General features: G+C 41.0%; 1 protein-coding gene and 1 long non-coding RNA gene across 4 annotated transcripts in view; one reads left to right on the top strand and one right to left on the bottom strand.

Annotated features, from left to right (window-relative positions):
- Window positions 1–12,974, bottom strand: part of slc8a3 (solute carrier family 8 member 3) — an 85,085-nt gene that overhangs the window by 26,975 nt on the left and 45,136 nt on the right. The gene's annotated exons all lie outside the window — the stretch shown is intronic.
- On the top strand, window positions 9,903–10,751 carry LOC118597985. The gene is made up of 2 exons (XR_004947017.1): window positions 9,903–9,977; window positions 10,220–10,751. It is a non-coding gene; the product is annotated as an uncharacterized LOC118597985 (long non-coding RNA).

The raw sequence follows: 12,974 nt of genomic DNA, 5'->3' as shown, positions 1-12,974 counted from the left end.
GGATGATGAGGATGATGAAGATGATGAGGACGATGAGGATGAAGAGGATGATGAGGATGATGAGGATGATGAGGATGAAGAGGATGAAGAGGATGATGAGGATGATGAGGATGAAGAGGATGATGAGGATGATGAGGATGAAGAGGATGATGAGGATGAAGAGGATGAAGAGGATGATGAGGATGAAGAGGATGAAGAGGACGGACGCGTAGCGTCTCACCTTACTGTCCTGTACGAGGCTTCTGCACTGATGAATACTGGCTCTCAAAGTAAAGCATAAACTTATTCAGATATTTGAATATTTGGATGAAGAACCCATTTCTTTATTTATTAAAATCTGTTGGTGTGCAAACAAACTTTATTCCATATTTTTGTCTTTGATAAAATATATATTTTTTTGTTTGTTAGGCAGGAACTCCAAATCAGATTTTAAAATCCTTCAGTAATTATTAGATTAGAAATTGTTTATTTCAATCAATCAAGAGAATAATTCATGTGTAAAACAATCAATCATCAGAAGTTTACATCCATAAAGAAACACAGGATAACTAGAAATATATAAATTCCTTGAAAGGAAGTGAGAGGAAGTGAGTTTATATAATCCCAGCTCAGCTTTACCGTTTACATGAATTATTATCCAGTTAAGATCAAAGTTTAACTTAGATTCAGGTTATTATGAATCCTCAAGTAACAATAAATCACATGAATATGGACGTAGATATAACACTATTTCAGACTAATCAGGGCAGCCTGCCTACATTTCCCATCATCCCTCTGTCTACATCCTCTCCCACTAGCTTACAGCCCCATGCTAACATTATCAAAGCAACAAAAATATCGTTTCTGTCCAGCAGTTCTGATCCAGATTCAGATCTGATCCAGATTCAGTTCTGATCCATATTCAGTTCTGATCCAGATTCCAGCTCAAACCAGGAAGACAAAGACATTCATGGATCTATTTGTCTGCATCAGAATGGGGCGGAGCAAGGAACTTCTGGCCCCGCCCAGCGTATTTTCTATGGCATTTTTTTGTCTGCTTCTGATTTACGATTTGAATAAAGAAATGCTCAGAAAAGCAGATTTCATCTTAATTTTCTTTATAAATGTCGTTCATCATCAGAAAAACACCACAAGAACATAAAACATCATTTATGTTAGAGTGGGTGTTTAAATAAAGTGAACATCGCTCCATAACAGATCAGGACTGAAGGTCATGAATGGATCAGTGGAAGGTCTAAACAGACGCTCACACAGACAGGTGGAGCTAAAGTGAATGAATCAGGTGAGTTTCAGATGAAAGAGGAGCTGGTGAGTTGGAGGAGAACTCCCTTTAATGAAGTCAAACGTCTGGAGGGCGAGCTTCTCCCTGTGAAGAAGAGCTCGCCGTCACATCGCCACAACACTTCAACACCCCCTCCCCCAGCCCAGCGGCGCTCTCTTCATCGACCGTCCTAATTGATCTTTATAAAGAGTTATCGACGAGGCAGTAATGTGATCAGCAGGTACCCAGATGCCTCAGCGCTTCAGATCACTGCAGGAACTCAGAAAAGAACGACTTTCTGGGAGAAGTTTTGGATTTGTGGGGCTGAGTAGTGATGCCACAAATGATCATTTTAATAGTCGACTAATCACCGATTATTTTGTCAGATTAGTCGACTAATTGGGTCAAAGTGAACACGGCATTAGCTTTTAACCAACTAAAATCTAGACAGCATTACCTGTAATAATGCTAGTGTGAATGCTGGAAGATGAATTTGGCCGCTGAAGATGCTGAAGCTGATGGGCAGCTAAAATATTAGTTTAATGTCAAATTAGCCTAAAATATTCCAAAACACTTTTGAAAACTTAAAAAAAACTGAATCAGCCAAAACAGCTAGCATATTGCTGATATATTAGCTAAACTCCAAATTGGCCTGAAAAAAACTGACTGAAGAGATGCTAAACTAGCCAAAATAGCTAGCATGTAGCTGATATATTAGCTAAACTCCAACTTAGCCTAAAAAAACTGAAAAAAGCTTTAGTTGGCGAATACAGCTAACATGTAGCTGAATTTTTTAGCTAAACTCCAAATTAGCCTAAAAAACTGACAGAAAAGCGCTAAATTAGCCAAAATAGTTATCATGTAAGCTATAATATTACCTAAACTCCAAATTAGCCTAAAAACCTTAATAAATGTGAAAATCGTCCTGCAACCAACACACACGTCAACAACAGTCCCAGCTTCCCAGCATGCCCTGGAACCGGAGCGACATCCTCCATGGTGCTCCGCATCCCGCGGGAGGACGGCTTCCCTCCCCGTTCCAGATAAAGCCCACACTTCCACGCTTCTTGTGAGGAATTCAGTTCATAAAAGCAGCAGCGCGGCAGCATCCATTATAGATGGCCGCTCATGTTTCATGTATCGAGGCAAAAAGCATCTGGTTCCTACTCCTGCCACCAGGACACGCGGCGTGGGCCGTGAGCTACACGCATCATCCATCTATCATTCATCTTCAACCACTCAATCAGGACCAGCCGTCCCGTCCACAGAGACCGCCACAAGTCCTCCGAGTTCATGCAGAATTCTCACTCTTATTTTTTTTTCAGTTTTAATGTGTGACTCTGGAAAACTTCAGCCCTGCATCTCTGCTACAACCAGCCGGTAAAGCAGCCGGTAAAGCAGCCGGTAAAGCAGCCGGTAAAGCAGCCGGTAAAGGAGCCGGTAAAGGAGCCGGTAAAGCAGCCGGTAAAGCAGCCAGTAAAGCCCACACGATGCAACGATGTTTGTTTCATGGATCTGACAGTAGAAGAATCGATTGTTCATACGACCACTGAACAGACCTTAGAAATAAACACAGTTTGCTCCAGATGTTGGGATTCATTCATGGAATAAAAGATTCATCCGGTCAGGTTCTGGGATCAGACCGGCAGGACGAATTAATGATTCCATCCCAGTTAAACTAGAAAGGGAAGACCTGGTGGAGCAGACGATGTCCGGATAAACTGCAAAAAGGCTCAAACTTTTGTCTTTTTCGCATTGATGCATCATTGAAGATCCCTCCTTCACGTGGACATCCCTGAAGTTTTTCTTTTTTCCCCATAATTGGGTTTTCTAAGAGTTTTTCCTCACCGAGGAGGACGATCTACGAGCAGGGACGTCCAGGACTGTTGATATACCTGCAGGTGGAACCAGCCGTCTGCCCGTTTGTGACCCACTAGTGACAGAAGCTGCTTCCCACCAAACACAATTTGAGTGTCAGGGGCGTCCAGTTTCACTCTAAAGTCAATGTACAGACGGAATCAGAGGTCCTGCATTGCATTCTGGGTGTGTGTCTGATCCCTCTGTTCCTGAACTTTGTAATATTTTATGTAATATTTTAAAAGATCTAGGTTTAATTTTATTCTTCTTTTATTTTATTTTAGTTTTCCTCCTCGGACAAATGCAGAAAGTCATCAAACTGGGTCACACGGGCCTTGACTTATATGTTTTAGCTCAGGAGTCGGCAACCTTTAACAGTAAAAGAGTCATTCGGGCTCGTTTTCTACAGATCAAAACCTAGAGGGAGCTGCAGAGATTTACTTTAGCCTTTAAGAAATTTGGATTTGCATTCATGGCCTTTTTTTTCTTTTTTATATATATATATATATATATATAAATATGAATTACGTCTATTTTTTGGCACGAGCAAAAGCAAAAATATAAAAAGAATTTATCATTTCTCAAAAAGGGATTTTTGTCAACGTTTTTACCTTTAGAAGAGGCTAAATTAGCGAAAAAGCTAGCTCGTTCTTAATTAATAGCTGAACTCCTAAATAGCCTAAAATTCCTCAGTTAGCCTAAAAACTCCAGTAGATAACAATTAGCCAAAAATGTTAGCATATTGCAAAAATATCAGCTAAATTCTAAATTAGCATAAAAAGTTTAATTAGAGGCCAAATTAGCCAAAAAATGTTTGTTGCTCAATTACTAGCTGAGCTACTAAATAGTCTAAAATTCCTCAGTATACTAAATTGGTCAAAGTCAGCCTGTTTGTAAAATAGAAAAATTCTAAATTATTCAAAAAAACTTCAGTAGACAATAAATTAGCCAAAAACGTTAGCATGTTGCTAAATTATTAACTAAACCTCAAATTAGCATAACATTCATCAGTAAACTAAATTAGTAAAAACTGTTTGTCTGTTGCTAAAATAGAAGCTAAACTCTAAATTAGCCTAAAAAGCCAAGAAGATAACAAATTAGCCAAAAACGTTAGCATGTTGCTAAAATAATAGCTAATCTCCAATTAAAACAAAAAAAGACTATTTTTTTTTCCTTCAGACAGAGAGCCTCCATGGAGAGATGAAAGAGCCTCATGAGGCTCTGGAGCTGCAGGTTGCAGACTCTGGTTTAGCTTATGAAGACATTTTTGAACAAACATCCAGCAGCAAATTTGATGCGTGTCAAAACAGAGGCTTCTGAGCATGAGATGGATTTCAGCCTTTTCCTTCTCAGCACAGGAGGATCAAAGGAGGATCAAATCAGGAGGATCAGATCTGTCTGCATTTAGCATTCATGCATTTAGATACTGAGCTTTCTTCTGCTGGTAACTCTCAGTTCTGCTTTTGAAAAGGTCACTAGTCCTATTATCGGCTCTCCAGCTGCTTCAAAAGTCTGTTTTTCATTTCTCACACAAACTTAATTGGCTTTCAAACATAAAATAACTAAAACTCCGATATAAAATAAAATTCAGCCCCACTGAGCCCAATCTTCGGCATGAAGACTTCTTCTCTTGCTCCGTGGAGGAGCAGGAAGAGAAGCCTGACAGTCTGACTCAGGAGATGAACAGCGCCGCGCTCCTCGGCAGTGTTTGTCTATGTTGAACCGACACGTCAAACTTAATGTGATAATGATGTATTGATGCTAACGTGCCAGACACCGCACACTTAAGCAGAATCTCAGAGTGGGAAGTGCTACTGAGTAATGACTGACGATTAGAGCGTTCACACCTTTGCTGCTCTGGACTCGCCTGCAGCTCCGAGAGTGGCCAGGAGGAGACGAAAGGAGACGGAGGAGGAGGAGGAGGAGGAGGAGGAGGAGGAGGCGTGGACGATCAGCTCTGCCCAACTCTAACCTGATTATAAAAGGATTTCTGAGCAAGTGTGGCACGAAACCAAACCCGGACCAAACACTCCTTGGTGTTAATCTTGGCCCAGGTTTCATCCAAGTGCAGGTCGGCCACAACCTGGACCTGGAAGTATCTGGTGTATCCTTTCCTTGAAGCCAACGAAACGGATACACCAGATACTTCCAGGTACAGGTTGGCCAGAACTTGTACCTGGCGGAATCTGGTGTATCTGGATGTGGTGTATCCATTTCTTTGGCTTCAACCAAACAGATACACCAGATACCTCCAGGTACAGGTTGTCCACAACCTCTATGGCACTCTGGATATGTTTCATCGGCTTCAATGAAATGGATACAGCGGATCCAGATTCAACAAGTATCTGGATGTGGTGTTTCCATTTCGTTGGCTTCAATGTGGGAATCCCTAAGGTTTCTTCTTTTTTCCTGACTCAGGTTTTTTTAGGAGTTTTTCCTTACCGGGAGGGAGGGTCTAAGGACAGGGATAACCAGTTTATGTAGTCTGTTTAGTTTTTAACAATTGTTTATATTTTGAAGCCCAATGAGGCAAATCTCTTTGTGATTTTGGGCTATATAAATAAAATTGAATTGAATTGAATTCAATGAAACGGATAGACCGGATCCAAATACACCATACCTGTAGGTATCTGCTGTATCCAGATCCGCTGTATCCGTTTCATTGAAGCTAATGCGACAGATCCAGAGTGCCGCAGAGGCCAAACTATTGGGTGCAGTGTGAGTGCCTGTTGCACTTTTCAAGTTTCGTAGAGTCTGGCGTCTGCACCTGAACCGGACCGGTTGCAGTTTGAGCCCGGGGTAACACCAGGATATTTCCTGCGTACTCCATTCAAGTTCGTCCATTATTTACCTGTGACTGGCCTGTATGATCCAGTTCAGAAAGAGTCCACAGGTCCACTGGTGCACAATGTGGTCCGGATAGAAGCTGGTTCTACTGACCGTCCTCTGACCTGTGAGCATCTACGGTCCATCAAAGGAATGTTTCATCCATGTTCAGTCGATCTTCGTGGATTTTTGGATGTGCTGATCAGAATGACTCACCAGAGACCCAAAGATTGTGACCGAATGTTGGAAATGTCGCGTATCAGAGAGCTGTTTCTGATATCGAGTCTGAGGGGAACTCCTTCCTTCTGAGTCTTGGGGAGTCCATAGATCAGGGATAGGTAACTTCAGGCCTCGAGGGCCACATTCCTGCATGTCTTCCAACATCTCCTGCTCTGGCATGTTCTGGCTGGACACACCTGAACCAGGTATTCAGTCATGAGTAGGGATTGGATATCTGGAAATCATGCAGACACTGTGGCCCTCGAGGCCCAGAGTTGACCATCCCTGAATAGATTTACGGAGTGGAATCCTCGAGGTAAAGATGATGGTATGTTCCACTACCAATGGTCTGTTCCACTGACTGAGTTGGGCGAGTGGTGAAACGTTTAGAGAAAGCAGATTTTGAGTCCTGGATGAATGAGGCTCAGCAGGAGAAAGCTGCTCTGGTGGAGCAACACTTCAGGAACATATCAGCTTCCGTCTTGGTTGGAGCTCCCATCCGTCACTGCAAACACCGACTCATTCAGAGCATCTGGAAAAGCTGCAGAACCTTTTACCTCCCAGAACCTCCTCCACTTAAAGTTGATTTAATTTTAGGTGAATCTTTCATGTTTCCATCAGTCCACTCCGTTCAGCGCGAGCGTCTATCTGAGAGCTGCAGTCCATGCGGCACTTTGTCATAACAAATCAGCGGCGCAGCCTCCTGACGGGACTCTCACGGCGCACAAGTCGGGGTCGCATTAAACCTCCGCCTGTGAAGGACGGAACTCGACTTAAAGCACAAAAGACGGCAGACAAAGAGAAGCAGAACATCAAACGAATTCAGCTCCGATTAGCAGCGAGAGCAGCAGTCTGTCCCCCGCTTCCACCATTTACTGTAATTGCCCCCCAGCCAGACCTCCTATAGACCGACTGCAGAGCACAGCTGGAACCGCCGCACCAGTTCAACGACGCTCTGACGAAACACATCACAGGGAGGGCTGGGGGTCCATTCGAGGTCCATGGAAACATCCAGACGACCGAGTCAACACGTAAAACAATTTGAGTTTTGACAGATTTCTACCATCACTTAAATAAAGAATATTACAGGACACATTCAAAAAGGAGCTTTTTTCAAACGAGTTACATGGAAAACTGTGTGAAGATTAATATGTGAGAACATGAATGAGAAATAAACAGATTTTTTTTTCAAAAATCTGACTTTGAAGATGGCGCCGATGGTCATGGCATGCCGTCTGTCTGTCGCACAATTCTTTATTGTATTATTATTTTTAATATGGCTAGTGCAATTTAACACAAAAACTCAAACACATTTCTGTAATCTTGCTATCACTTTTGTACTTTTGGAATTCATAAACTTTACGGCCCATTTTTCAGCCCATGTTAAGTCAATGGGATTTTTTTTTAATTCTTTGTGCACTTTTAAGACTTATGTTTCAGAGATCACTCTCATGTTGGCCATAAATATAGATTTAGTGGGAAACGCTTCCAGTAGATGGAGACACTGGAGGGACTGTCATCCTTTCAACAAATGTTTATGGAGAATTATGTATAATCAATATTTTTATTAACTTTTGTAATTTTTTGCATATTGTTCTTAACTTTTGTATTCCTGACATCCTGATTTTTATGTAGTTTTATTGATTAACTATTATATTTTTTTGTTCTTAACTCGTGTATTTTTGCTGTTTTAATGTAGTTTTATTGATTGGACTTTGAGTCTGGAATAAATTCTGTCTGTTTTATGTAATTTTGGTATCAGATCCATTCCGTACACTCAGGACGGTCATGTTTGTCCTTTTGGTGTTGATGCTTTTCACACATTTTAAAATTTATTTTAAAGAAATTCTTCAAAATCTTTGTGACTTTAAAATACTTTGCAATATGTGCATCAAAATGGTTGGGACGTTCATGCTTGTACTTTGGGTGTTTATACCTTTAACATGTTTTTATTTTTTTTTACAATATTTTTCCAGAAATTAAAAACATTCTTTCTACAAATGATACAAGTTTGGTATCACAACGTTTAGCACATTTAGGACGTTATTTCTCAATCAAAACAAATTGCTTGAGCGTATTCATCGACCACATTCAGCCAAAAGCATTCACACCAGCATTACTGCAGGTAATGCAGCTTTTCTAGACTGAACTTCATTGGATTATTTTTTACATTATTTTCTAAACCTAATTTGCACAAATTACAGTGCAGAAAAACAATTAAAAGATGTAAAAATACAGAAACCGTTTACTGTCTCGTGTCTTCAGATTAGGCTGCTTTAAAAACAAGTTTGCAGGTGGAATCTAATATTTTTATAAAACTGAATTTCGTCTATTTTCATAGTTTTACGGTTAATGAATTGAAATCTTCGATTTCTGCAGACTGGATGACTTTCTGAGCCAAACTAGATCCTGCAGAAACCCAAAATCCTAATCTTGATTCTGAAATCCTGTTTCCTGATCCAGATGATCCTGAGGAACAAAACAGAGCATTCTGGGTTTAAAAACTAACTTCATTAAATCAGTAATTCCTGTAGCTTGTTGATAAGTCTCAACCTGAATTAGCTTTGCTAGCGTTACCAAACATTTCTAAATTCACTTTCACTCTGTGAAGACAGAAGTCTGAAACCATTTTTTTACAGTTTTCTTCCACTGAAAGTTTCATTTAAACATTGATTTATTTTCCAGACGATAAGAACAGATATTATATCAGAGCAATCAGAGTTCTGCGTCTCTTCAATCACTCAGAGGATCGTTACGTCTCCACAGAAACAAAGTAGAGAAGGAAAAAGAGCCGCAATGCCTCATGGGAAATCAGCGTCTTAATTAAGCGGGCTGCTTTCTGTCACCAGGAGCTGGGATTATGGGAGCTGCTCATTACAGTCCTGATTATTGCTTTTCCTCAGCAATCACAGAAGAAAACTGTAAACATATTCGTCGGTGATTGGACATCTGACGACAGGTTCACGTCTGACGACAGATTCACGTCTGACGACAGATTCACGTCTGACTTCTGGATTCACGTCTGACGACAGGTTCACGTCTGACGACAGGTTCACGTCTGACGACAGATTCACGTCTGACTTCTGGATTCACGTCTGACACAGATTCACGTCAGACGACAGATTCACGTCAGACGTCTGGGATCTTCCTTTGATCCTTCAGATCCTTCTATGTTTCTCACATACGAAGCAGCAAACCCACAGATCAGACAAACAGCAAGAAAATGTTGAGCGGAGGCTTTAAACTGGACAAACACAAAGAAGTAGAGCACTAAAACTCCTCACAGCCCCCAGAGAAGGGAGTCTGAGACGCAGATGCCGCCTGAATAAAACATTTCTCTGAGAAAGTCCTGCTTTGAACAGAAACTCCTCCACCAGAAGGAAAGATGGTTTGACCAGATTCACACTCTGGTTCTTCTGCCACGGAAACATCAGTTTGTTGGAGGAGAGGATGAGAGTTTAGACTAAAGGAAGGATGTGAATTAGGAGGATAAATGAACTGATGCATCAGCTTCTTGTAACAAGGATGTGTGATGAGAGACAAAAACAACCAGCAGGATGATGGATGAGAGTAGATGGAGAGATGAAGATGAAAGTGATGAAGATGGATGAACTGGTTAAAGGATTCATGAACAGAAACTGTCCTTCAGAGGAACGTCCAGGTTTCTCCAGAGTTCATTAAAGTTAAAATACTTCCAGAATCTAAAACCATAAAGAAGCTGCAGACCGTTGAAGTACAGCATCACCTCTGCCTGTGGAACACCTGAGAAGAAGCCAGGCCCCGCCCCCTGAAGCAGAGGGAGATCTGTTCTCAGGTAGGATCCCGCCTTCCTCCCGTTAGGACTGAAGCGGTGGAAGATGACGAGGCGCCTCTGATCCCGCGGAGTTGGATATTCTCTGGCCAAAGGCCTGAATGTCTAATGCTCCTGACCCGCTCCCATTTGCTGCTCTCGCTCTGCCCTGTTGTCATGGAAACCAAACCCCCTTTTCCAGCTCTCCGAGTGTCTCAGAGAAACTTGCACCTTTTCATTTCTCTTTTTGTTTTTGCACAAAGCAGAAAATAAAACCGTGAAGCCACGGATGCCGTCAGCGTCACAAAGCTGTGGAGGAGAAGTCTGAGGTTTGGAAGGATCCACGAGTTCTCCTCTGCAAGGACTCGACCGAACCGAGCGGAAGTCTGTCCTCGGAGGTGACAGGCAGGGAAGGACGGAGGAAACAGACGACGGAGGCCGACCTCCAGAGCAGAGATTTGCATCGTGAAGGGCAGACCTTAAACGCATCACGCTGAGATGACGAAGCAGAAACTGTCGTCTTGGACACGGAAACTCAAACTTTGTTGTTGTGTTTTTGTGTTCATGTTTTTATTCTTTTCTGGGTGTGGGACAGGAAGTGTCCGTTTTTCTGATGGAATCAGGGATTTTAATCTCAAAAGGTTCAGTTTGACAGATAATTTCCACATTTCTGTTTTTGTCTGCTCCCTTCAGGGAATCCCTCAGCCAATCAGATCAGTTGGATGGATTTGGCTTCAGTTTTATGTCCAATGATCTCTAATATTTTATTATTATGAAATAAAAGACGTTGAATATGTATTTTTTGGAGGTGGGTCCAGCAGAGAAAGGTTTCCTGTCGGTGGAACGCCGCCAGTCCAGAGCTTCAAAGTGAAATTCTTTAAGTGGTTTCTGTTCGTTCTGTCGTTTCTGATGTTGAATTTCTCATAATGTTTGTTAAAACCATGAAAGTCATTTACGAGTCATTTTAAAGTTCTGCTTTTGGATGACCAGCAACTTTTGTGATTCTGGCGTGTCAAAGTCAGGTCTCCGAGGGCCGGCTTCCTGCCTATCTGATGACCTGGATCAGGTGATCTCAGGAGCTTCAGTGGAAGGCTAGGACACAGTCCCCACTGTCCGTATGGGTGTCTGCAGGAAAACCATTTTCAAACCTGTCCAGGTGACCCCACAGGAAATATCAGGCCATAGACCGTCCAGTGAACCCACAGAGAGAAAACGCTCATTTTTATCTATGGGCGTGCTGCAGGTGCCAGGTAGTAAGAGTCAGTGAGGGGGAAGTAGCTGATCTCACCAGAAAATGCATAAACTGCCTGTAAGAGCCGAACATTATTGACAAATAGAATTCATCGATAAACAAAAACACGAGGGAGTGAAAGTAGAGATGCTGTTAGATTTATATCTGATGCCTTTTGTTTTGGCCTCTGGACTGACTCGTTATTGAGTTGAATAAATACAGAACCACGAGTTTTATTAGATTTAAACAGCTTCAGAAACAGAAACAAAACCTGCAGCAGAGAAACTAAACCCTTAAATAAGCTCTGAAAGATCTAATGCAGTTCAGTTTGTGAACAGAGTTTCAGTCCTTTACTTCTAAATAGGTCTCATTAATTTGACTTTTTACACTTTGAGTTTCTAACTTGCTGTGATCAAAACGACACAAAGCAGGAACACAAACGGTGCTCCAGACTGGTTAACTTATTCAGAAAACTGGAATGATGGTTCCAGGAAAACGCCGTCTTCGTTTTCTGCTCCAGAGTGAACCATCGCTTCATGTTTCAGATCCAGCCTCACAGGAAAGCTTTTCCTGCACGTTTCTCGCCGGCGGTGAGCGTGGCGTTACTCCAGGAGCTGCTGCTCTGCTAATGAAACATCAGAGGAAAACACGTGTTACACCTCGGTGCACGTCCAATCAGCCGACAGGAAGCAGATTTAGTGTGAAAACAGGAGCAGTTAGGTGTGATCTGCTCCAAACGGAGACTCTGGTTTCTGGATGGAAACAGTTTTCAGGATCAGCGGAGAAGATGGACGAGCAGACGCCGTCGAATGTGGGCGCCACGCTTTCATTTTTGTGTACACAAGTAGTGACAGGACATTGAGATGGTTTTAAGCTAAAAAGAGGAGATTAAGTTGCTCTTAAACTGTCAGATTAGAAAGTTACTGTTTGCAGGACACCAAAGAAATCAGAGACGAGTTTTCATGAAAGCGTCTTAGTTTCTTCGGCGGGATTTACTAAACCGTCAAGAGGCAGAAATGACCCGTTTTAATCCTCATATGCAAACAACACAACAGTGAAGTAAAGACCAACACAAGACTGGAATAAGAGTTCGTTTGGACCAATACGGAGGACACAAACCGCCAAAATAAAACACCAAACGCCAAATAAAACATGTTAATATTCAGATAAATGCAATAAAACACAACAAAGATCAATAAAATATTCAGAAAACCAACTAAATGTGTTCAGCTGTGTTTTTAGTAATTCATCTCCATCACCATTTTTACCAAATCAGTTTCTGTTTCTTTAGCTACACATGATTTATGTATTATTAGCAAAAATGTCACAAATCTTAAATTAAGACAAAACATAAGAGAGAAAACAAAAACGTAAAAACAAAACAGCAAAATAATGTAAAGATGTGACAAAAATATTGAAAAAGAGTCAAAAGATTTTAAAAAATGTGAAATAGGAAAAAAAAAATAAAAAAGGATGAAAAATAAATAAATTCAAATTGTAAAAATAAAGCAACTTAAGCAAATAAGTTCACATGAAAACAACATTTGAAGAAATAAAGGCAAAATTAGAACATGGAGAGGAAAATATTAGAAAACATTTACTTAAATATAACATTTTTAAGGCCAGATTAAAAAAAAGTGACTAATGAATCGCAAACCTGAAAAAAAAAACGTGATTAAGCACCATTTACCTTTTTTTAAGTTTTTAGTTTAAAAATAAATATATATTATATATATATTATATATTTACAGCATATTTCTACTACTTATTATCTCAGAATAATCACAATG

Source organism: Oryzias melastigma, linkage group LG22, assembly GCF_002922805.2.
Source record: "Oryzias melastigma strain HK-1 linkage group LG22, ASM292280v2, whole genome shotgun sequence".
NCBI classification, from domain to species: Eukaryota; Metazoa; Chordata; class Actinopteri; order Beloniformes; family Adrianichthyidae; genus Oryzias; species Oryzias melastigma.
Note: the sequence above shows the minus strand (reverse complement) of the source record. Positions and strands in the feature narration are given on the sequence as shown.